Source organism: Geotrypetes seraphini, chromosome 5 (assembly GCF_902459505.1).
Source record: "Geotrypetes seraphini chromosome 5, aGeoSer1.1, whole genome shotgun sequence".
In the NCBI taxonomy this organism is placed as follows: Eukaryota; Metazoa; Chordata; class Amphibia; order Gymnophiona; family Dermophiidae; genus Geotrypetes; species Geotrypetes seraphini.
This window is the reverse complement of record NC_047088.1, coordinates 106,692,701-106,716,676: the sequence shown is the minus strand read 5'-3', so window position 1 is coordinate 106,716,676 and position 23,976 is coordinate 106,692,701. Positions and strand designations below refer to the sequence as shown.

Below are 23,976 nucleotides of genomic sequence, written 5' to 3'. Positions count from 1 at the left end.
TATGGACACAGTAAAAGCCCAGCTATTAAAAGCTAAGTAGCTATCTTTTTCATTACAGTTACTCTCTTGCTGATGTGATAAACACAGAGATTAACAGCTATGATAGTGTTAAGAGGTAGGCAGGTAGGGTGCTGTGATGTCAAAGTCTGAGCTGGTAGACTCACATACCTGAAGCTTGTTGGCTTTTCACATTTACTTATTTATTCATTTATATTATTTTTTTGAGATATACCAATTCTCTATTATGAGGAATCTATTATGTAGCTTTGAGGATTGAGGTGTTTCAGTATTTTACTCCCATTATTTTGATTGAGTATATAGAATCAACCATACTCTCCTTACCCAGTGTCCCAACAATCTACTAGGTAACTGTCTGTAACAGATGTTCTCTGTAGACAGCAGGATAAACAGCCGTAGAAATGGTGATTATCCTGTAGCATTTACTAGATATCTCTAGAGAAATCTAGAAGGATTTCAGTTATATGCACAAATTCTTACTCAGTTGTAATCACCTGGTGCCTTCTCAGTCTTCTAGAACTGCTTAAGGAGATATCTCCAAAGAGAGGAGAGTGAATTGTGTGTGCAATTATCCTGCTGCTCACAGAGAACAATTTACAAGTAAGCAACTTAGCTATATCCATGGACAAACAGGATGACTAAGCCACACAAGGGGCAATTATGTAAGCGGTGTCTTCCAACAAAAAAAGTGATAAACAAATTGCTAGTGGGTCAAGTTTTTGTGGATAAAAATCTTTTCTGTTTTAATTTTCTTAAATAGAAGAGTGAAATGGTATGTCTACTTTTTAAGATAATATATAGAAATAAATAGAATTAAAACAAAACGAATAAAGATGATACCTTTTATTAGACTAACTTAGTTCATCATTTGATTAGCTTTTGAAGGTAACCCTTTTTCAGATCAGAAATAAGCAAATGTTGACAAATACAAGAAGAACACACAAATGAAAGCATTAAAGAATGGCAAAATCTTACAAACACAATTCTAGATAATCACTCTGATAAAAACAAGAAAACTGAAATGTCAAAATAACCCATGGTTCACAGAACAGCTAAATGCCATGAGGAAACTAGTAAGAAGAGCGGAAAGGACCTGGAGAAAAGAGCAAAGACTAGAATATTACGTTAACTGGAGGAAATAAATAAAACCATACAAACTAGCAGTAACCGTAGCCAAAAAATCATACTATGACAATCTGATTGCCCAATCTAGAAACTCTTCTAAATGCCTCTTTAGCATCTACGACTCACTGATCTCCACCAAAAATATAACAGAAGATCCAGCCTCACAACAACCAGATGCAGATGACCTGGCATACTACTTTCAAGAAAAAAAATCAGAATCGTAAGGGCAACATTTACACATGAACCAGAAGATATTGTGGATCTGTACCCCGTCAAACATAACGAGAATTATTGTATATTTCCTTTTGTATTTTCACTTCGAAATTAAAAAAAAAAAATTTGAAAAAAACCCCCCATAATGAGAATGAAGGGATACCTGCTGACAGATTCTGATCAAGTTTCTCCTCAGTCAACACACAAGAGATCAGGAGTTGGATGAAGAGACCATCCGGTAAGCACTGTTACCTAGATAAATGCCCAGCCAGCCTGCTAACTCATGCCTCTCCTAACTTCCTTCTGTGGTTGACAAATCTAGTAAATGCACTCTTAGAAAACAGAGTCTATCCCAAAACAATATTGGCTATAACACTAACACCCATACCTAAAGCCACAAACCTCAACCTGACTAAAGTACAAAATTTCAGACCGGTAGCGGAGATTCCATGGCCTGCCAAACTACTAGAATTCTATGTTAGAATACAACTAGCTAAATTAATAGACCAAATAGATGGATTCCACAAATCATAACATAGTTTCAGACCAAGGCAAAGCACCAAATCCCTATTACTAGAACTAGCATCTAAAGTAAGAAATCAATTAAGCAAAGGCAAGCAATCTATATTACTACAATTTGACACCTCGGCAGTTTTCCATGAAGTGGCCCACTCACTCCTACTTCTCAAATTAAATGAACTTGGGATATAGGGAGTGGTATTACAATGGTTCTCACAATTATAAACCAGAACATATGAAGCATCGAAGAGTGGAAAGGCAATAAGAAATCTCAGCAATGACTGGCCAACTGCAGGGACCCACAAGTATCTCCACTATCACCTGCACTATTTAATATCTATCAGAGAGCTCTGGGAAACAATCTACCCTCAACCCAGGATCACATCCTCTCTTACATAGACAATATATTTATTCTCTGTATAGCAAAATCCTCTGATAATACACTAAATTACCTGAAAAATGCAATAGATCAGGGGTCTCAAAGTCCCTCCTTGAAGGCCGCAATCCAGTCGGGTTTTCAGGTTTTCCCCAATGAATATGCATACACTGCTTTCAATGCATATTCATTGGGGAAATCCTGAAAACCTGACTGGATTGCGGCCCTCAAGGAAGGACTTTGAGATCCCTGCAATAGATGAACTAAGTGCATGGATGATGAGAAACTTCCTCAAATTAAATAAATCAAAGATAAGGATACAGTAGGGTCTCATTTAACCGGGACTCTCTCCCAACTGGCAAAAAAAATAACCGGTTTGGGGGGGGGGGGGAAATTCCCCAGAAGCACCAGCAGCAGTGGTTCTGAGCCAAAAAACCCCTCCCTACCTCAAGCCCTGAAGAACTTCAAGCCGCGAACCCTAACTCCCCCTCAAGCTCCCAAACCCTGAAGCAGCTACGATTCCCATCTCTCCCGCCACTAAGCATCTGTGCGGGAGCAGTCCTGAGCCACAAAGCCCTCCTCCCTCCCTCAAGCCCCTTAGTGGCAGAAGCAGGCGGTGGTCCTGAGCTGTGAACTCCCTCGTTCCCTTCCTCTCTCTCTTCCTTATCTTAAGTGCAGTGGTCAGCAGGAGGCAGCCTGAAAACAAGATGCTCGTGGCCAGCCCCGGCAGGGCCTTTCCTTTTATGCATCAGAGGAAATGCCTTGCCTGAGCTGGGCCATGAGCAGCCTGTTTTGAGGCTGCCTCCTGCTGATTGCTGTGCTTTGGGTAAGGAAGAGAGGGTTGCAGCTCAGGACTGCCGCCTGCTTCTGCTACTTTGGCTTGAGGCTTGAGGCTTGAGGGAGGGATGAAGACTTTGTGGCTCAGGACTGCTGCTGCACTGGTGCTTTGGGGCGGGAGGAGGGAGAATCGAGACTGTGTTAGACAAGGTTTCTATCATACTCTCAATTAACCAGAAAAACAGTTAACTGGTATCCACCAATCCTCGTGGGTGCCGGATAGCTGAGATTCTACTGTATTATGATTCAGAAGCAATAACTCTCTACCGAGCACAGAACTAGTATTGTCCACAGGAGAGAGGCTAAAAATAGAAAATACCTCCAAAGTATTGGGAGTTACACTGGACTCGAACTTAACCTTCAACACACACATCACCTCTTTAGTGAAAAAATTATTCTTTTTTCACTAAACTGAATTATTCTTTTTTCAGAGGCAACTGAAGACAATAAGACTGGTTCTAACCCAGACCAATTTCAGGACAGTAACACAATCGTCCTAATACCACACCTGGACTATTTTGCAACTCAATGTGCTGTGGCATTATAGAGAAAGAACTCAAGAGACCATAGCTACTACAAAACACCGCTGCAAAATTAATTCTTCAAAGGAGTATGACAGGGCAAGTCTGCTATTAGAACTACTGCATTGGCTGCCCATAAAAATTTGAATCCAATTTAAGATAGCCTGCACGGTGCACAAAAACAATCTATGGAGAAAACTCAAGACGAACTAACTTTTGATATCAATGTCCCACACTTCTCTGTCAAATTGCAAATAATGAAACGCTACACAATATCCATCCCATAACCTAAACAAGTTCAGTGGAAGAAGATGTTTGAATACAAAGGACCTCATATCTGGACAAGCTGCCACATAACTAAAACAACCTACCAGTTACTTCGACTTTCGGAAAAACTTAAGACAAGACATATGTATCTCTTATCTTTAACCAACCTTCTATCCTCAGTTTCTTCTAACAACCATAAGATCAGGATTCATATGTAATATCAAGAACATGATCTAATTCTCATTGTAAACCGCAAAGATTTCTTGCAGAGAACTGCGGTATATAAGACCCTGTATTGTATTATTGTATTGTAGTATATATATATATATATATATATATATATAAGTGAAACATAAAAGCATTCCAATGATAGATCTCACAGGAGGAGGGAAGGGTGGGCAAGGTGAAAGTCAAAGAGGGTTGGGTTGGTGAGAGATAGAGAGATATGGATAGGTGATAAGAAGGTGACAAAGCAGTAAATTTTCATGGTTTGTAATGTGATAGAAAACCAAGGTCTCTGTTGAGTCGTGTCTGGTGGGTGTCAAAATATTTTATCATTTTGATTTCAAAGATCTTACATTCCTGGATTGTCTTAAAAGATTTTTCAACATAAAATTATTGATACAGTGTTCTGGTTTTTTGAAGTGTTCCACAGAGGTGATAATACAGATATATCAAAAATTACAATGCCAACCAGGATATCATCTCTAAGGGACACAACACTTCAAAAAGCACAGTTACTTATCGTAACAGGTGTTATCCAGGGACAGCAGGCAGATATTCTCTACATGTGGGTGACGTCATCGACGTAGCCCCCTAGCGGACGTTTTCGCAAGCAGACTTGCTCGAAGACCTTCAGGCTTGCGATTGGCCCACGCATGCACACGTGCCCCTCCCGCCCTGCCTAGTGCATGTGTCTCCTCAGCGTGTCCTCAGTTCAGATAGCAAGCAAAGACGCCAACCACGGGGAGGTGGGTGGGTTGCGAGAATATCTGCCTGCTGCCTGGATAACACCTGTTATGGTAAATAACTGTGCTTTATCCCAGGACAAGCAGGCAGCATATTCTCTACATGTGGGTGATTTCCAAGCTAACCAGAAAGGGATGGAGGATGAGTTGGCAATTTAGGAGAATAGATGTTGCAAAACTGACTGGCCAAAGTGGCCATCACGCCTAGAGAAAGCATCCAGACAGTAGTGAGAGGTGAACGTATGAACCGAGAACCAAGTGGCAGCCTTACAGATTTCCTCAATGGGAGTGGAGCGGAGGAAAGCAACAGACACGGCCATCGCCCTGACCTTGTGGCCTGTGACACGACCCGGCAGTGAGAGACCAGCCTGAGCATAACAGAAAGAAATACAAGCAGCCAACCAGTTAGAAATGGTCCGCTTAGAGACAGAGCGACCCAAGCAATTAGGATCGAAGGAAAGGAACAGCTGGAGAGCAGGACGATAGGAGGGGTGCGCTTCAAGTAGAAGGAAGAGAGCTGCACGGGAACGGGGATGACGGGTCGCGGGGATCCCGTGGGGACGCTCCCTAGGGTCACGGGGATCCCGTGGAGACGCCCCCTAGGGTCGCAGGGTTCCTGCGGGGTTGGATCGCAGTGCACTCGAGCCGCGAGGGTAGTCTCCTCCTCCTTACCTGCCCTGTCGCAGCACACAGCCGAACGGAAGTCTTCCCGATGTCAGCACTGACGTCGGAGGGAGGGCATAAGCAAAGCCCTCCCTTCCTCCGACGTCAGCGCTGCCATCAGGAAGACTTCCGGTCGGCTGTGTGCGGCAGGGCAGGTAGGAAGAAGGCAATGGCGTACGAAAGAGGGGGGAGGGGGCGGTCCGCCCCGGAGAATGTGCACAGCTGGTCAGGTCCCCCGATCGACCGACAACAGGCCCGGCCGACAAATCTCCCTGCCCTGTAGCTGCGAATCTAAATTACCTCTTACAGCAGCTTCACTACTCCAGCTGCTGTAAGAAGGTAATTTAGATTCGCGGCTACATGACAGGGAGATTTGTCCGACCGGGCCTGTTCTGTTGTTGGTCGGGTGCGGAAGCGCCACAAAGGTAAGGGTCAGGGAGCGAGGAAAGGTGGAGTGGAGAAGAAAAGACGCTTAAGGGGGGAGAAGGCTGCTGAAAGCACTGGGGAAGACAAAGGGGTGGAGAAGGACGCTGAAAGGACATGGGGTAAACGGGAGGAGGGGTGGGAAGGATGCTGAAAGCACATGGGGAAGACAGAGGGGGGAGAAGGACCCTGAAAGCACCGGGGAAGACAAAGGGGTGGAGAATGCCACTGAAAGGACATGGGGAAAACAGGGGTGGAGAAGGCCGCTGAAAGGACATGGGGAAAACAGGGGGGGGGAGAAGGCCGCTGAAAGGACATGGGGAAGGCAGAGGGGGGAGAAGGCTGCTGAAAGGACATGGGGAAGACAGAGGGGGGAGAAGGATGCTGAAAGGACATGGGGAAGGCAGAGGGGGGAGAAGGATGCTGCCTGACAGGACATGGGGAAGATGGTGGGGGAGAAGGACACTGAAAGGAAATGGGGAAGAGGGAATGGGGAGAAGATGCTGGCAGGGAAGAAGACAGAGGTGCCAGACTATGGGGGGAGCGGAGGGAAAAAGATGGGTGCCAGACCAATTTGGGAGGGGGGAGAAAGGGAGAGGCACAGTAACAGAGCAAATGGAAGACACAGAGAGAAGAGAGGCAGTGGATGGAAGGAATTGAATGAGAACATGAAGAAAGCAGAAACCAGGCAACAAAGGTAGGAAAAAAATTCTTTTTTTTTTTTTTTTGCTTAAGGATAAAGTAGTATATTAGTTGTGTTGATAAAAATGTATAAACATTCGAGGCTCTGGTAGAAACCCGTTTACAAAGTATGTATTCTTCCCAATTAATATTTCCAAATTAATAAAGTCTTTTTGCTTATTTTTAAATGGGTTTCTCCCAGAGCCTTTAATTCAGTAGCATAATTAAATGAAATAACTATTTCTGTAGTTTATAGGGACGGGCGGGGATGTAGGGGATTCCTCGCGGGGACGTAGGGGATTCCTCGCAGGGATGGGCGGGGACGGAGGGAATTCCTCGCGGGGATGGGTGGGGACGGAGGGATTCCTCGCGGGGACAGGTGGGGACGGGTGGGAGTCCTCACGGGGACGGGTGGGACTTTGGCGGGGACGGTGGGATTTCTGTCCCCACGCAACTCTCTAGTAGAAGGCCAGCGCACACTTACAATCAAGAGAATGTAAAGCCACTCCCCCAGGGTGAGAATGGGGCTTCGGGAAAAACACAGGAAGAACAATGGATTGGTTGATGTGAAAATCAGGAAACAATCTTAGGCAAGAACTTAGGATGGGTACGGAGAACCACCTTATCGTGATGAAGACAGTGAAAGGTGGGTCCGCTACCAAGGCTTTAAGCTCACTGACCCGATGGGCAGAAGTGAGAGCAATAAGAAACAACTTTCCAAGTAAGATACTTCATGTGAGCCCACGCAAGCGGCTCGAACAGGGGTTTCATCAATTGTGCAAGGACCACGTTAAGGTCCCAAACCACCGGAGGAGGTTTGAGGGGCGGATGAACGTGGAAAAGTCCTTTCTTGAAGCGGGAAACCACAGGATGAACAGAGATAAGCTTCCTGTCAATCGGCTGATGAAAAGCAGCAATGGCACTAAGGTGGACTCGAACCGAAGAGGACTTGAGCCCAGCGCCAGACAAGTGCAACAGATAATCCAGTACAGCTGACAAGGAGGCAGCTGCCGAGTAGCACACCAGGAAGTAAAGCGGGTCCACTTCTGAAGTAACATTGGCGAGTGGACTCCTTCCGAGACGCCTCCAGAACATCCAGCACAGGTTGGGAGAACTGGAATGAGGGCATTAAGTCTTGAGGAACCAAGCTGTTAAGTGCAGAGACTGGAGGTTGGGATGAAGCAGAGAACCCCAACTCTGTGTAAGCAGAGAAGGAAAAATAAGCAGAGGAAGAGGCTCCCTGGAGCTGAGTTGCAACAGAAGGGAGAACCAATGTTGTCGGGGCCACCGAGGAGCTATCAGAATCATGGTGGCAAGCGAATACTTGAGCTTGACGAGAGTCTTCAGAATCAGAGGGAATGGAGGGAACGCATACAGGAACTCATTCGTCCAATCCAGAAGGAAGGCATCTGCCTCGATCCTGAGAGGAGTGTAAACCCTGGAGCAGAAGTGGGGCAACTTGTGATTGAGGGGGGACGCGAACAGATCGACGTCCGGAGTCCTCCAACGAGCAAACACCTGATGCAGGGTCACAGAGTGGAGGGACCACTCGTGAGGCTGCAGCAGACGACTCAACTTGTCTGCCAGACAGTTCTGCTGGCCCTGAATGTAGACCGCCCGAATTAATATGTTGCGGCGGGTGGCCCAATCCCAGAGCTGCATCGCCTCCTGGCACAGGGACCTGGACCCCGTGCCCCCCTGTTTGTTGATATAATACATGGCGACCTGGTTGTCCTTGCGAACCAGCACCATCCGGTCGCGAAGAAGGTGACAAAAGGCTTTCAGAGCAAGGAAAATTGCCCGAAGCTCCAGAAGATTGATGTGACAAAGGCAGTCGGCACGGAACCAAAGACCCTGGGTGTGCAGACCGTCCAGATGAGCCCCCCAAGCATAGGTCGACGAGTCCATCGTGAGGACCTTTTGCGGAGGACGATCATGGAACAGAAAACCTCTGGAGAGATTGGATGAGAGCATCCACCAATGGAGAGACCTCCTCAACAAAGGAGTCATGACAATGCATCGGGAGAGAATCCCGATGTTGATTCCATTGGGACGCCAGAGTCCATTGAGGAACACGGAGGTGAAGTCTGGCAAAAGGAGTCACGTGAACCATGGAGGCCATGTGACCTAGGAGAACCATCATGAGCCGAGCCGGCGCCGAGTGTAGATGGGTCACCCTTTGACACAAACGGATTAGGGCCTCCTGACTAGGGAGAGGCAAGAAGGAGCAGAGACGAACCGTGTCCAGGACCGCTCCGATTAACTCAAGAGACTGGGTCGGGCAGAGGTGAGACTTGGGAAAGTTCATCCCGAAGCCGAGACTCTGAAGGAGCAAGATGGTTTGACTCGTCACTCGCAGGACTTTGTTGCGAGAAGACGCTTTGATTAATCAGTCGTCGAGGTAGGGAAACAACTACAGGCCGCGGAGGCGAAGGGCCGCAGCCACCATGACCAGACATTTCGTGAAAACCCTCAGAGAGGCCACCAGGCCGAAGGGAAAAACACGATACTGGAGATGGAGATTCTCCACCCAGAATCTCAAATTCCGGCGAGAGGCCGGGTGTATCGGAATGTGCCTCCTTGAGGTCCAGTGAGCTCAGCCAGTCCCCCTCGTCCAAGAAGGGATACAACGTGGGAAGGGTGAGCATTCTGAATCGTTCCCGGACCAGAAACTTGTTCAGAACAAGGAGGTCCAGGATCAGACGCAGATCCTCCGTCTTCTTGAGTACCAGAAAGTACCGGGAATAAAAGCCGGAGTTCCACTGCTCCGGGGGAACCTCCTCAACTGCCCGAAAGCGAAGAAGAGCCTGAGCTTCCTGTAGGAGGAGGGGAAGCTGAGACTGAGCAGAAGGAAACTCTCTTGGAGGCAAGTCCGGGGGTACGCCACTGAAGTGGAGGGAGTACCCCTCCCTGATGATAGACAGGACCCAACTGTCAGAGGTAAGACTCTCCCACTGGGTATAGAAATGATGGAGACAATCCCCAATGGGGAGAGGAGAAGGCTCCAAGAGGAAGGGAGCCTGAAGGCTCAAACTGGAATTGTCAAAAGGATGGCCCGGTCTTTGCCGGGGCCGGAGGCTGAGTCTTAGGTTGACGTTGCTGTTGCTGCAGAGGCCGCTTCGAAGGAGGCCTAGAAAAAGCACGAGTGGATTTTTGTGGATACCTCCGGAGAGGGATTTTATATAGGCAAGCCTTAGGGGCCTTAGGTTTAAGTTTCAACAGAGACGCAAAGGACCGCTCGTGGTCCGAGAGGCGCTTCGTGGCAGCCTCGATGGAATCATCGAAGAGCTCATGACCCACACATGGGAGATTGGCAAGGCGATCCTGTAGATTCTAATCCATATCCACAATCCGGAGCCAAGTGAGGCGACGCATGGCGATCGCAAAGGCTGTAACTCTCGAGGACAATTCAGAGGACTGAAACATATACAGGCAGAGTTGGGAGTCTCCTCGAGGAGACGAAACTCCTGACGCCGAGGCTCTGGTATGACCTCCCGGAACGAGCGGAGGGCATTTATACAGAACCGGAGGTAGGATGTGAAGATGAAATTGTAGTTAAGGACACAATTCGCCATCATCGAATTTTGATAAAGGCAGCGACCGAATTTGTCCATCGTATGGCCCTCCTTGCCTAGAGGGACGGCAGCGTAAACCTTCGAGGGGTTAGACTTCTTCAAGGAAGACTCAATCACCAAGGATTGGTGGGAAAGCTGAGCACTTTCAAACCCTTTAAGCGGGATAATCCGGTAACGGGACTCCAACTTGGAGGGAATAGCTGTGAAAGCATACGGTGTCTCCAGGTTCCAGGAGAAACGTCTGCCGGAGAACCTGATGCAACAGAAGGCGAAGCGCCTCGCGAGGCGATTTGTCAACTCCCATTTCCGCCAGGTATTCCTGGGTAAAGCGGGAATCGGCCTGAAGATCCAAGTTCAAAGCTCTACCCATGTCAGAGATGAACCGAGTAAGGGAAGAGGTCAGAGAAGAAGATTCATCCTCCGGGGGAGACTCTGATCGAGACTGGGGTGCAGCCGAGAAAGAGGGAGAAACTTCCCTGGAATAGTAAGCCGGAGCCTCAGAGTCCCATGAACGGGAGACCGAAGAGGTTCGACTAAGGCATGTAGGGAGCGTCGAGGAACGGTCCCACACCTTATGGACTGGGGAAGACCCCGGGGTCCGAGGAAATCCCTGAGAAAGCCTCGGAGAAGACGGGGTATAGGAAAAATCCCCAACTGGCTTTGAAGCAGTCCCTTTAGAAGCCGATGGGGAACAAACACTAGAGTCCAACTCGAATACAAGCGTGTGTCTAGACGGTTTCGAGGTCGGAGACCTGCCCCGACAGGGCGGGTAAGACCTGGGCCGTTTAGAAGAGGCAAGCCTCGCTGCAGTAGCGGGGGAAAAAGTGGCCCCCAGCTTGGACCCCCAAAAAGTCACTGGAGAGGAATCTGATGAGTCTTACGGTTGAGGCCTCGAGAGATGAGGGGACGCTCAGGCTGGTCAGACCGCGACTGGGTCGAGACCGAGGTCAAAGGCGTCGAAGTCAGGACTAGTTGGCTTACCACCGAGGAAAACTGTGTGGTAATAATAGCCTTAAGCATGTCCTCGAACATAGGCACCGAGACCAAAGGTAGGTGGGTCGGAGGTGCAGCAGTGCGCTCCTTCGGGGGCGACCTCGAGGAAGAGTATTCCCTACGTGAGGAGGCACGCTTAGATTGATGTCTCGAAGACACTGATGAGGCGGCGCTAACATGAGACTCCGAGGTAGGCTTCTTCGCTGGCATACCTGAGGAGAAAAGAGGAGACTTACCCAAAGCCGGATTAGCAGGAGGGGCCGAGGCCGGAGCCTTCGAGGCCGACGGGGACTTCGAGGCCAAGGGCGTCAAGGCCAGTCCCGCAGGATCCACGGGGCCAAAGAGTTGGAGAATCTTGGCCACCCATCTACGAAGAGCCCGCGGTTGTAAAGTCACACATGACTCAGCGCTCTGCACCCAGGCACTCCACAAACCAACAATGAGGATCGGTGATGGAGATAACCTGGTTGTACTTAGTGCAGTATTTAAATCCGGAATGAGGCCAGGACATAAGAAAAAGGAGAGCTGCGGCCAGGCGGCCAAAGGAAGACCGGGAACCCAGTCAAAAATATACGAACTGAAAAAAAATGAAAATAAAGAAAATGAAAGACGCGAGCACAGCGACTCAAAAGAAACAAACCAAATAAGCCATGGTGCAAGAGGGACAATGAGATCGCGCGAAGCAAGGGAGCAGTGCTTCTGGCTCCGCGGAAAACAGAGAACTGAGGAGACGCATGCCCTAGGCAGGGCAGGAGGGGCACGTGCGCATGCGCGGGCCAATCGCAAGCCTGAAGGTCTTCGAGCAAGTCTGATTGCGAAAACATCCGCTAGGGAGCTCCGTCGGTGACGTCACCCACATGTAGAAAATATGCTGCCTGCTTGTCCTGGGATAAAACCAAAACATCTGGAAGACCTGTGAGAAGCAAGTTGCAGTAATCTAGGTGAGAGGTAATAAAGAGTGCTTTGGTAGTGTGCTCAGATAGTTAGATTTTGATGATATTAGAGAGAGAGAAATGACAGGTTTTAGCAGTCTGTTGGATTTGTGCAGAGAAAGAGAGAGAAGAGTCAAAAATAACCCCAAGGTTGCAAGCTGAAGAAATAGGGAGGATGAGTGTGTTATTCACAGAAATAGAAAATGGGGGAAAAAGAGAGGCAGGGTTTAGATGGAACGATAAGAAGCTCAGTCTTGGCCATGTTCAGTTTTAAATGGCAGCGAGATATCCAGGCAGCAATGTCAGCAGGCAGGCTGAGACTTGGGCCTGGATTCATGTAGAAATTACTGGTAGAGTAGATATGGGAGTCATCAGCATAGGGGTGATACTGAAAACCATGAAAGAAGATCAGAGCACTGAGGGAATGAGTATAGATGGAAAAAAGAAGAGGTCCCAAGACACAGCCATGAGGTACTCCAACTGATGATGATAATAATTGGATGGGGATGTGTACCTGCATTCCACGTTGCAGCTATGCTAAAATTCAATGGAGATCAACCTGCTGTCATGGTTCTAACATTATAAGCCTTGGCCTTTCTAGTCAGAACTCTCTAGGCATAGCAGATGATGTAACCTGAATACAGTCCATTTGGAAATAGCAATCCCACCCATGTAAGAGGACAAAAGGAACACCATACTTTTGTGATACATTTTAATGGCACTAGGATCTTTTGACTGCCACCAAATATATGACCTTCTAGATCAGGTACAGAGCTTACAAGAATTCAGAGATTCAAAACAGTTTTTCATGAACAGTTTTATAATCACTATGAGGTCCCACAATACAATGAGAGGCTAAATTTGAAGCATTACTTGTATAAATCTGACAAATAAAAGCTAAATCAAGACATTGCTTTCTTTTATTTGCTGGCAATAATGCCTACTGCACTGAGGTGAAACTTAACAGAGTTGGTCTTGAGACCTAACTGAAAAATCTACAGTATCTTGGATGATTAATAAATATTTAATGTTAGATTGTAAAGAGCAAAAGGACAAAACAGGGGAAACAAAACCACAACATCAAAAGCACAGAACAAAAGTGGAATTGTACACCTGCTTTAAGAGGGGCATTTCTGGATTGTCTTGTACAGGGGGAGTCGGCTGCTTTTTGATATTTCTTTATTTAGTACCTTTGTATTGGCTTCCCTTCTCTTAGACCAGGGGTGCCCAATACGTCGATCGCGATCGACCGGTAGCTCAGGAAGGCAACGTGAGTCGATCGCGGAGCCCATCCCGGGCTCCGTGATAGACTCATGTTGCCGTCCTGATCTACCGGGCCGATCAGCCTTCCTCTGTGTTTTCCCTAGGGCCTTTTAGCTGGGCGGTCCGCCAGCTGTCATCTGCCGCTGCTGCCGCTGCTGAACATTAAAAAAAAAACCTGGCTTGGAGATCTCAGCCCATAGCGAACTTATGCTCCGGGCTCTAACGTGTGCGTGCCGGCTTCTCTTCTCTTCCCTCCGAAACCAGAAGTTATGTCCGGGGGAGGGGGGGAGAAGGGAAGCCGGCATGCACATGTTGAGAGCCCTGAAGCAAGCGTTCGCTACGGGCTAAGGCGGGAGACAGGTTAGTGAAGCATTTCCTCTTCTTGCTGCCGGGTCCTGCCTACTTTCTGTTTCCGCGAAGGCAGGACCCGGCAGCATTTTTCCCAAAAGGTCGATCGGGATGCTGGTCGGCCGAAGCAGGGAGAGCTTGGGGCGGCATCGGCTTTCGGGCCTGTTATTGGTGGCGGTTTGGGTCCTGGTCCCTGATGGCAGTGGCAGTGGCTTGGGGGAGGGCAGGGAGAAAGAATGAAAAAGGGCAGGCAGGGAGACAGAAGGAAAGAAGAGAAACAGAAAAAAAAGAAAGGGAGGCAGAGAGAAAGAAAGGGCAGGGAGAGAGGAAGGAAACGTTGGGGGAGGGAATGAGGTCTGGAGGAGAGGAAGCATACAGGCTGAAAGAAGGGAAGAAAGATTGGATGCACAGTCAGAAGAAGAAAGTGCAACCAGAGACTCATGAAATCACCAGACAAGGTAGGAAAAATGATTTTAATTTAAATTTAGTGATCAAAATGTGTCTGAATTTATATCTGCTGTCTATATTTTACACTAAGGTCCCCTTTTACTAAACCGCAATAGAGGTTTTTAGCGCAGGGAGCCTATGAGCGTTGAGAACAGAGCTGGGCATTCAGCGCAGCTCTCTGCGCTAAAAACTGCTATCGTGGTTTAGTAAAAAGGGAGGGGGGTATATTTGTCTATTTTTGTATGGTTGTTACTGAGGTGATAGTGCATAGAGTCATCTGCTTTGACCTCTTTGAAAAACCCTGGAATAGGAATGATAATTAACATTTTCTCTGCGTACAGTGTAATTTGTGTTTTTTTCAAATTTTATTGTTGGTAGATCATTTTGACTTGGTCATTTTAAAAGTAGCTCGCAAGCCCATAAAGTGTGGGCACCCCTGTCTTAGATGGTGGTGATTTGCATAACTGTATTCTGCTCAGTTTTGTTTTCTCTTGTTCAGGTGGCATTTTTGTTTGATGTGTTTGTTGCTGTTTGCTCATTGATATGAAACTCAATAAAACTTATTTTAAAATAAAGAAAGAAAGAAGAAAACTAAGATAACAGACAGGACACAGTCCATAGAGAATTTTAGACAAGGCCTTTGATACAATGTATCATAGCTTATCATTAGATCGTTTAATGGAACTGAGCATAAATGAAAGAGCTGAGAGCTAGAAACATATCCAGTTGAGTCCCAAAGCCAAGGAACATACCTGAACAAATCCATGACAAGGGGCTACGGGGGAAAATCCCCAGCAACACAAAATTCTTGAACTAGTCTGCTCTGCAACTCAGAAAAACATTGAGGAACAATGCAGAACTAACCTGCTGTGTGCAATGAGCACCCCAAGAAAAAGCCTTCAGCAATGCGCTTACTCACAAAAAACTCCCCACAAGATCTGGCAACTGGCTGGAAAATCTCCAAGCCTGTAAGGCAGAAAAAAAAGCAGGCTATTCCAAACAACAGAGTGCATACAGAGAGGGAGGGTCATATAGAATCCTATATGTAGTAGCGTACCAAGAGGGGGGGGGGCAGTCCGACCCGAGTGCACGCCCCAAGGGGGTGCACAGATGGCCACCCACCAGGGAATAGGCTGCCGCCGGGTAAAGGCTTCCTCTGCCGCCTTTGGGAACAAGCCGGCCGAGTTCTCCCTTCTTTTCTTCCCTGAGGGGCCAACCAACTCTCGCCGCCAGATGTCAATTCTGACGTTGGAGAGGACGTTCTGGGCCATCAAATCGCTGCCTGGCTGGCCCGGAAAGTCCTGTTCAATGTTAGAATTGACGTCAGGCGGCGAAAGTTGGTCGGCCCCGCGGGGAAGAGAAGCAGGGCGAACTCGGCGCCGGCCTGTTCCCAATGGCGGCAGTGGCAGCCTATTCCCCAGCGGCGGTGGCATCATTTTCCAAATGGCGGTGGCATGGGGAGGGGAGTGAGAATGAAAGAAAGGGGGGGAACAGGGAGCCAGAAAGAAAGGGGGCAGGGTGAAAACAAAGAAAAAGAAAAAAATGGGGCACGGCGAGAGAGAAAGACAGACATAGAGAAAGAAAGGGGGAATGGAGAGAGAGAGAGAGAAAGAAAGAAAGAAGGGGGCAGGGTGAAAGAAAGAAAGAAATGGGGCACAGAGAGAGAGAGAGAGAAAGACAGACATACAGAAACAAAGGGGGCATGGAGAGAGAAAGAAAGAAGGGGGCAGGGTGAATGAAAGAAAGAAATGGGGCACAGAGAGAGAGACAGACACAGAGAAATAAAGGGGGCATGGAGAGAGAAAGAAAGAAGGGGGCAGGGTGAAAGAAAGAAAGAAATGTGGCACGGAGAGAGAGAGAGAGAGAGAAAGACAGACATACAGAAACAAAGGGGGCATGGAGAGAGAAAGAAAGAAGGGAGCAGGGTGAATGAAAGAAAGAAATGGGGCACAGAGAGAGAAAGACAGACATAGAGAAAGAAAGGGGACATGGAGAGAGAAAGAAAGAAGGGGGCAGGGTGAAACAAAGAAAGAAATGAGGCACGAAGAGAGAGAGAGAAAGACAGATATACAGAAAGAAAGGGGGCATGGAGAGAGAAAGAAAGAAGAGGGCAGGGTGAAATAAAGAAAAAGTTTGGGGAGGGAATGAGGTCTGGAGGAGAGGAAGCTTACAGGAGGCTGAAAGAAGGGAAGAAATATTGGATGCACAGTCAGAAGAATAAAGTGCAACCAGAGACTGATGAAATTACCAAACAAAGGTAGGAAAAATGATTTTATTTTCAACTTAGTGATCAAAATGTGTCCGTTTTGAGAATTTATATATGCTATCTATATTTTGCACTATACTTTTACTAAACTGCAATAGCGGTTTTTAGTGCAGGGAGCCTATGAGCGTCAAGAGCACTGTGGGGCATTCAGCGCAGCTCCCTGCGCTAAAAACCGCTATCGCAGTTTAGTAAAAAGGGAGGGGGTATATTTGTCTATTTTTGTATAGTTGTTGCTGAGGTGACATTGCATAAAGTCATCTGCCTTGACCTCTTTGAAAACCCACGCAATATAAATGATAATTAACATTTTCTCTGTGTACAGTGTGCTTTGTGCTTTTAAAATTTTATTGTTGGTAGATCATTTTGACTTGGCCACGAAGGTAAGGGGGAGGGAGGGGAGCTGCTGAAAGACATCTAGTAATTCTTGCAGCCTTGACTGTGCATGGAATTATTTTTGTAAAATCATGTTTTGTTATGTGACTGGCATTATTTAGACTAATTTCTATGAATGAATAGAATGAAAATGATATAACATTACTTGCTTGTTTTTATGTGCGTGCTCTGAAGGAAAGTGGAGAGAGAGTGGGCTGAGGACGCTGAAGGGAAATGGGGAAGAGAGAGTGGGGAGAAGACGCTGATTTATAAATTGACAATTGTACAGAATATTGTTTCTTTTTATACTTTAACATAATAAGTTCAATATAAAACAATTCAAGGCTTGTGTGGATGGAATCAGGTAGTTTGCGGGGATGGGGACCGAGCTTACGGGGATTAGTCCAATAAAATGGTATTTTCTTATTTCTCATTATTTGTTTTATTTTTATTTGTTAATTTGTAAAGTGGTGATTGTTATGTATCAGTTTTTTTCAAATTTACATCTACTGTCTTTATGTTTTGCACAGTATTAGAGGACAAGTATTACTGTTTTTGTGGTGTTGTAGTGTTGCATTGTATGCAGAGTCTGGTTTCTTGGCGGTTCAGTTTAACTTTTGTCTACATATTTCTATTTTTAGTTTGTGATTATTCTATATTGGGCGAGGGTGTATCTGTCTGTGTGTATGAAAGGGACATGGCTTTCTGATAGCATCGACTGTACAGGATCAATTGACTGTGCAGGATCTGACTTGTTTAGCTTTACAATGTATGTGTTAAGTGTTCTAGTGCTCACTGCAGTGTTTAAGATGCTGCCTTTTCCTAGGTACACTTGTGGATTGTTATTAAAAATCATATTTTTCATATAGATGGGGGGCTGTAAAAAAATGATGGGCCCCGGGTGTCACATATGCTAGGTACGCCACTGCCTATATGAACTAACAGAAAGATTATCAAAGGTAGAAACCTAAGCTTCCATTCTGTTATGTCCCTTCTGGATTCCATATGCTAGGTGACGTACCAAAGCAATGGTAGCAGCTAGGGAGACAGAAGAGCCTGCCCTCAACACCGAGGTACCAAAAGCAGCATCAGAACGAACCACCACACCCACTTGGTAAAACCGGGTAAAATATGAAGAGAGGACCAAGTAGCCGCCTTGCAAATTTCATCAGGATGAATCATGTGAGACTCCGCCCATGATGTAGCCACACTTCTAGTCGAGTGGCTTTAAGTGAAATTGGTGGCTGCTTTCCATGAGCGATGTAAGTCGTGGAAATGGCCATTCAAATCCATCCAGTGATCGAGGACATGGATGCCGGCCGACCACGGTGAGGCGCAGCCGTCAAGACAAAAAGGTGATCAGACAACGGGAATGATTAGTTCTCTCCAAACAGTGGAGCAAGACTCTGGACATCCAACTTGCGTAAGAACTGATCTTTGCATTCCGAACCTATGGAAACCTCCTGGTTGACATGGAAGGCTGATACCACCTTTAACAGAAAGGAAGGTACACTATAGAGGACAATTTCTGCGTCTGTAATATGGAGAAGGGGTTCCCTGCATGAAAGAGCCTGAAGCTCCAATATATACCGTGCCGAGACAATGCAACCAGAAAGACAGTCTTGATTGTTAGATCCAGAAGAGAAGCATCCTTCAGTGGTTCAAATAGGGCTTCTCCAAGGCCCTGCAGAACGATATTAAGATTCCACGAAGGGAAAGGAAGATGCAAGGGAGGTCGCAAATGAAGTGCCCCATTCATAAACCTGGACAAATCTAGATAAGCAGTAAGCGAACTAGCGCCTTAAACATAAAAGGCCTGCAACCTGAATTTTAAGGGAGGCCACTGCTAAACCTTTTTCTAGGTCGGCCGAAGAAAAGCCAGGACCACCGAAATGGGAGCTCTCTCAAGCTCCACCTGATCCTTAGCACACCTCTGTTGGAAAGCCTTCCAGGCTTTGGCATAAAAAGCCATAGTAGATGGTTTCTTCAAGCGCAAGAGAGTCACAAAAACTACATCCAAATAATTGTGTTTCATCAAGGCTGAGCACTCAAGAGCCATTTTCCCTGTCCCCACGGGAATTCATTGTCCCGTCCCATCCTGGAGAGTTCTTTTCCTGCCCTTGCACCATTCCTGCAAGCTCTGTCCTCGTATGCACAAGCCTCAAACACTTTAAAATCATAAGTGTTCAAAGCTTGTGCAGTTAAGGCAGAGCTTACAGGAATAGGGCAAGGACAGGGACAGCGACAAAACTCACGGGGATGGGACAGGGAAATTGAGTTCCTGCAGGGATGAGGAAAAATTTGTCCCCATGTCATTTTCTACCATGCCCCAAGACCAAAGTACTGTGAGTTCTCCATGGACACTGGCCCCTGACTGAGAAGATATTGGTGATGAGGTAGCTGGAGTTTCTCATCTCGCTGAAGATGGACAAGATACACATTCCATGGGTGATGAGGCCAATCTGGGGCTACTAGAATCACTAGGCCAGGAAGCGTTAATAATTAAAAAGAGATGTCTTTTATGTTTATCTAGAGGATCTTTGATATGCAAAATGGTACCACAAATTACTATTTCATAAGTTAAAGGAATTATTATGTCCCCAAATTGATCTCCAAAAAATCATTATTTTAGGGCAATAAAACAGTAAATGATCTAATGTTCCTATGTCTAGGTGACAGTGCCTAACACAAGGGCTGGTCACTGCTAAGACCCCCTGGTAATTTTCCCAGCTTAGTATTGAATGCAATTGACCTTCAGAAATGCCACCAGCCACTCAAATATGTTTCATAGTGGTTGGATTTATACATTATATCCTCACCGGGCCATTTTTGTTTTTAAATGTGTGAATATCTTAGTTTTTCATAAAGTGCAACAGTGCCAAAGTAAAACTTATTGTAGATAAGAGCTAATACTTAGCTTAGCTATACTGGTCCATTCTTTTTTTTTTTTTTTATAATTCTTTATTCATTTTCATATTTTACATGAAGTGTACAAAATATTGAGTTACAACTAATGAATACACAATATCACTTTTATATCTATTACATAATATTCTGAACAAATTTTTTTTATCCCCTCTCCCACCCCCCACCCTTCAAGTACTTTCCAATCACCTTATACATATTGTATACCATATTATAACATGTTATGTAAAATTTTTTTCACTACCCCCCCCTCCATGTGTGCCATAAAGAAGACAAGAAAAAGAAGAAAAGAAGATAAATCCTATTATTCATTCAGTACAATACTTTGTCAATGGCCCCCATATTTTTATAAATTTAGGATATGTCCCTCTTTGTATTGCTATTACTCTTTCCATTTTGAATATATGACAAATTGTATTCCACCAAAATGTATAATTAAGGTTACTATGATTCTTCCAGTTATTGGTTATATGCTGAATGGCAACCCCTGTCATGACTAGTAAAAGCTTGTTATTTTCTGGTGAAATTTGACTTTTTTTTCTCATCATCATTCCAAATAACACTGTATCATATGATATTGCTACATGATTTTCCATCAATTTATTAATTTGTGGCCAAATCGCATTCCAAAAACTTTTAATGTAGGGACAATGATATAGTAAATGATCCAACGTCCCAGGTTCCAGATTACAGTGCCAGCATTTATTGGACTTAGAACTATCTAATTTTTGCAAACGTGTAGGGGTCCAAAAAGCTCTATGTAATAAAAAGAACCAAGTTTGTCTCATAGATGCTGACACTGTACATCTCATTCTCCAAGACCAAATTAGTGGCCATTGAGATGCAGTAATTTGATGCTTAATCTCAATGCTCCAAATGTCTCTTAGACCATTTGTTGGTTTTTTATTCAACTATCCAGATATTAATTTATACCACAATGCGGCTTGATGCCCTAGGAAGTCTGCTTGGAAGCATAAGAACTCTAAACTATATTGATTATTCAATGTTTTCCATTCAGGGAACCCAACCTGAATGGCCTGCTTCAATTGCAACCATTTAAAACTTTGTTTTTTACTAAGACCAAATCTATGTTGCAATTGTGAAAATTCCAGCAGTTTACCTTCCGAAATAACATCATTCAGAGATCTAATGCCTGCAATAATCCATTCCTTCCAAAGGATTTGAGCTCCGCCAATTTTAATCTTGGAGTTTATCCATAAAGACTGATTAGTTGACTTGTTTATTGGGACAGGTGTTAATTTACTAATAAACCTCAACGTTTTCCAAGTATCCATTAATATCTTATTTTCTCTGTATCTTCTAGGCATGTTGATACTTGGAAGATGAACTAAATTTAGGGGAAACATAAGGCGCCATTCCAAATATAACCAATCCGGTGCATTATCTATCAGTTCTGGGAGGATCCAATACATACCCTGACGTAAAATATAGGCTTGATGGTACCTATAAAAATTTGGAAAATTTACCCCTCCCTCCTTAATTGATTTTTGCAAAGATACCAAAGCTATTCTATGCGTTTTACCAAGCCAAAGAAATTTCGTTAAAATGCTATTAAGCTTTTTATAAAAGGACCCCTGAAAATAAATAGGTATCATACTCATTTGTTAGCAAACTACAGGCAAGATCATCATTTTAATAGTTTGAACTCTCCCCCACCAAGAAAGATGTAACGGATTCCATTGCTCACATAACTCTGTAACTCTTTTCAATACAAATTTTTCATTTTCTTTTACTGTATCTTCAATTGTATTTTTTACTTGAATGCCAATCCTTCTTCTTTCCATATGAACGGAAAAGCGTCAAATAATCCTTTTACACAATGAACATTTAAAGGTATAAGTTCAGACTTACTCCAATTAATTTTATAACCTGAAAATTTGCCAAACATATCAATTAATTCCAATAGACAAGATAAGGTAGACTCTGGATTCCTCAAATAAAGTAAAATATCATCCGCATAAGCCGAAATTTTATATTCCATATCAGAATATGGAATACCCTGTATCCCCCTTGCTTGCTGTATTGCTAACAATAAGGGTTCTAATACAACATCAAATAACAAAGGAGATAAAGGACAACCTTGTCTAACTCCCCTCTGCAATTGAAAACCATCAGATATCATTTTATTAATATTTAATCTTGCAATCGGGAAGCTATACAATGTTTTCACCATTTGTATAAATCCAGAACCTATACCAAACCATTCTAAAGCCTGATACATAAAATTCCATTCTACCCTATCAAACGCTTTTTCTGCATCCAAGGAAACTGTAAAAGCCGGTTCATCCATTTTTTTTTGATAAATTTAACATATGAAACAATAATCTAGAGTTATTAGAGGAATGTCTTTTAGCAACGAAACCCGTCTGATGCGTGTCTATAATATGTGGGAGAGCTTTGGCTAATCTCAAAGCCAAAATTTTCGCCAAAAGTTTATTATCCACATTTATTAAAGATATAGGCCTGTAGTCTGAAACCAAAGTAGGATCTTTATTTGGCTTAGGCAAAACAATTACTATTGATTCAGCCATAGTACCTTTAATATCACCTTTTATAAGTTGTGTCTGATATAAATTTAGTAAATATGGGGAAAGGACATTTTGAAATGTTTTATAAAATTCTACTGTATAACCATCACCACCTGGAGCGGATCCAACTCTAAGAGATCTCAACGCTGTTTCTAATTCTTTTAATGATATAGGTTCATCTAAACTCCGTTTTATATGATCAGGAACCTTAGGTCCAATAATTAAATCTAAAAAATTTTTACCATCTTTTTGCCTCTCCAAATAAGGCTCGGAAGAATACAGGTCCTTATAAAATTTTAGAAATTGCTTTAAAATTATATCCGTTTGATTGGTTATTATACCATTATCATCTTTTATCCCATTTTTGCTTTAAGATAATTTGCCAATAATCTTCCCGCCTTATTAGAATTTCCATAATACATTGTCTGTTTGGAAAACAAGTCTCTTCTTATCATTTTTGAAGCTAATTTGTTATATTTACCTTTTGCTTTCAAAAGAGCTTGTAATACATCATGTTCCCATTTGCTTACCAATTTAGTTTCTAGTATTTTAATTTCTTTTTCTAACTCTATATACTGTTTTTTAATCTGTTTCCTAACAAAAGCCGAATATGATATAATATGACCTCTCATAGTCGCTTTAAAAGCGTCCCATACATTTTCAATAGATGTATCTTCCACTAAATTAATTTGAAAGAAATCACTAATTTGTGTTTTAAAATTTTCCAAAAATTTTTCATCCACAAGCAATGCATTATCAAATCTCCAAAGAGGTCTTCTATTTTCTAATTGATCTAATTGTAAATCTATCCATACTCCCGCATGATCCGAAATGATAATGGGATCAATGGAAGCCTTAATCACTTGCTGCACCTTATGTGATGAAATAAAAATATAATCTATTCTTGAAAATGATTTATGAACCTGTGAACAAAATGAAAATTCCTGATCATTAAAATGAAGAATACGCCATATATCCTTCAAATCACATGATTGAACCAAATTATCTAAACCTAAAGATTTTATACTTTTACCTGGTTTTTTATCCATTAATGGATCCATTACAGCATTAAAATCTCCAGCCACCACTAAATTAGAAGCAGCCAGTGGTAACAACATACTCTGCAATTTTTTTAAGAATTCTGATTGATTCGAATTAGGGGCATATATATTGAACAACGTCAGGGCATTATTTCCCATACTTATATCAACATGTAGCCATCTTCCATGTGGGTCTGAATTTACTATCTTAAAATTGGCCATACACTTTTTATTTATAAGAACTGCTACTCCTGCTTTTTTACCCTCTGCTGGAGCAAAAAAACATTCTTTCACCCACCCACCCGTTAGTTTCTGTGATTCCTTTATATTAAGATGGGTCTCCTGCAGACAATAAACATCCGCGTTTTGCTTCTTTAAAAATGATAATACATTTTTCCTTTTGATTACATGATTCAGGCCATTGACATTAATAGAAAATATCTTAAAAGACAAAATATATTTTATACTCCTTATCATAATCTTCCTCTTCTCTTCTTCCATAACTAAGATCTAAAAAACTTCTCCCCATGGCATATATTCTTACCTCAAAATTACCCAATCCCTTATTAATCTTTTCCTTAATCATCCTAGTAATATCTTTAATACCCACCTTCTTCCCACCCCTTCCTCCCCAATATAATGACTGCTTAAGGAC

The 23,976-nt window shown here is 44.1% G+C and overlaps 1 protein-coding gene across 3 annotated transcripts in view; it reads right to left on the bottom strand.

Annotated features, from left to right (window-relative positions):
* FBRS (fibrosin) overlaps positions 1 to 23,976 on the bottom strand; it is a 391,643-nt gene that overhangs the window by 86,817 nt on the left and 280,850 nt on the right. The gene's annotated exons all lie outside the window — the stretch shown is intronic.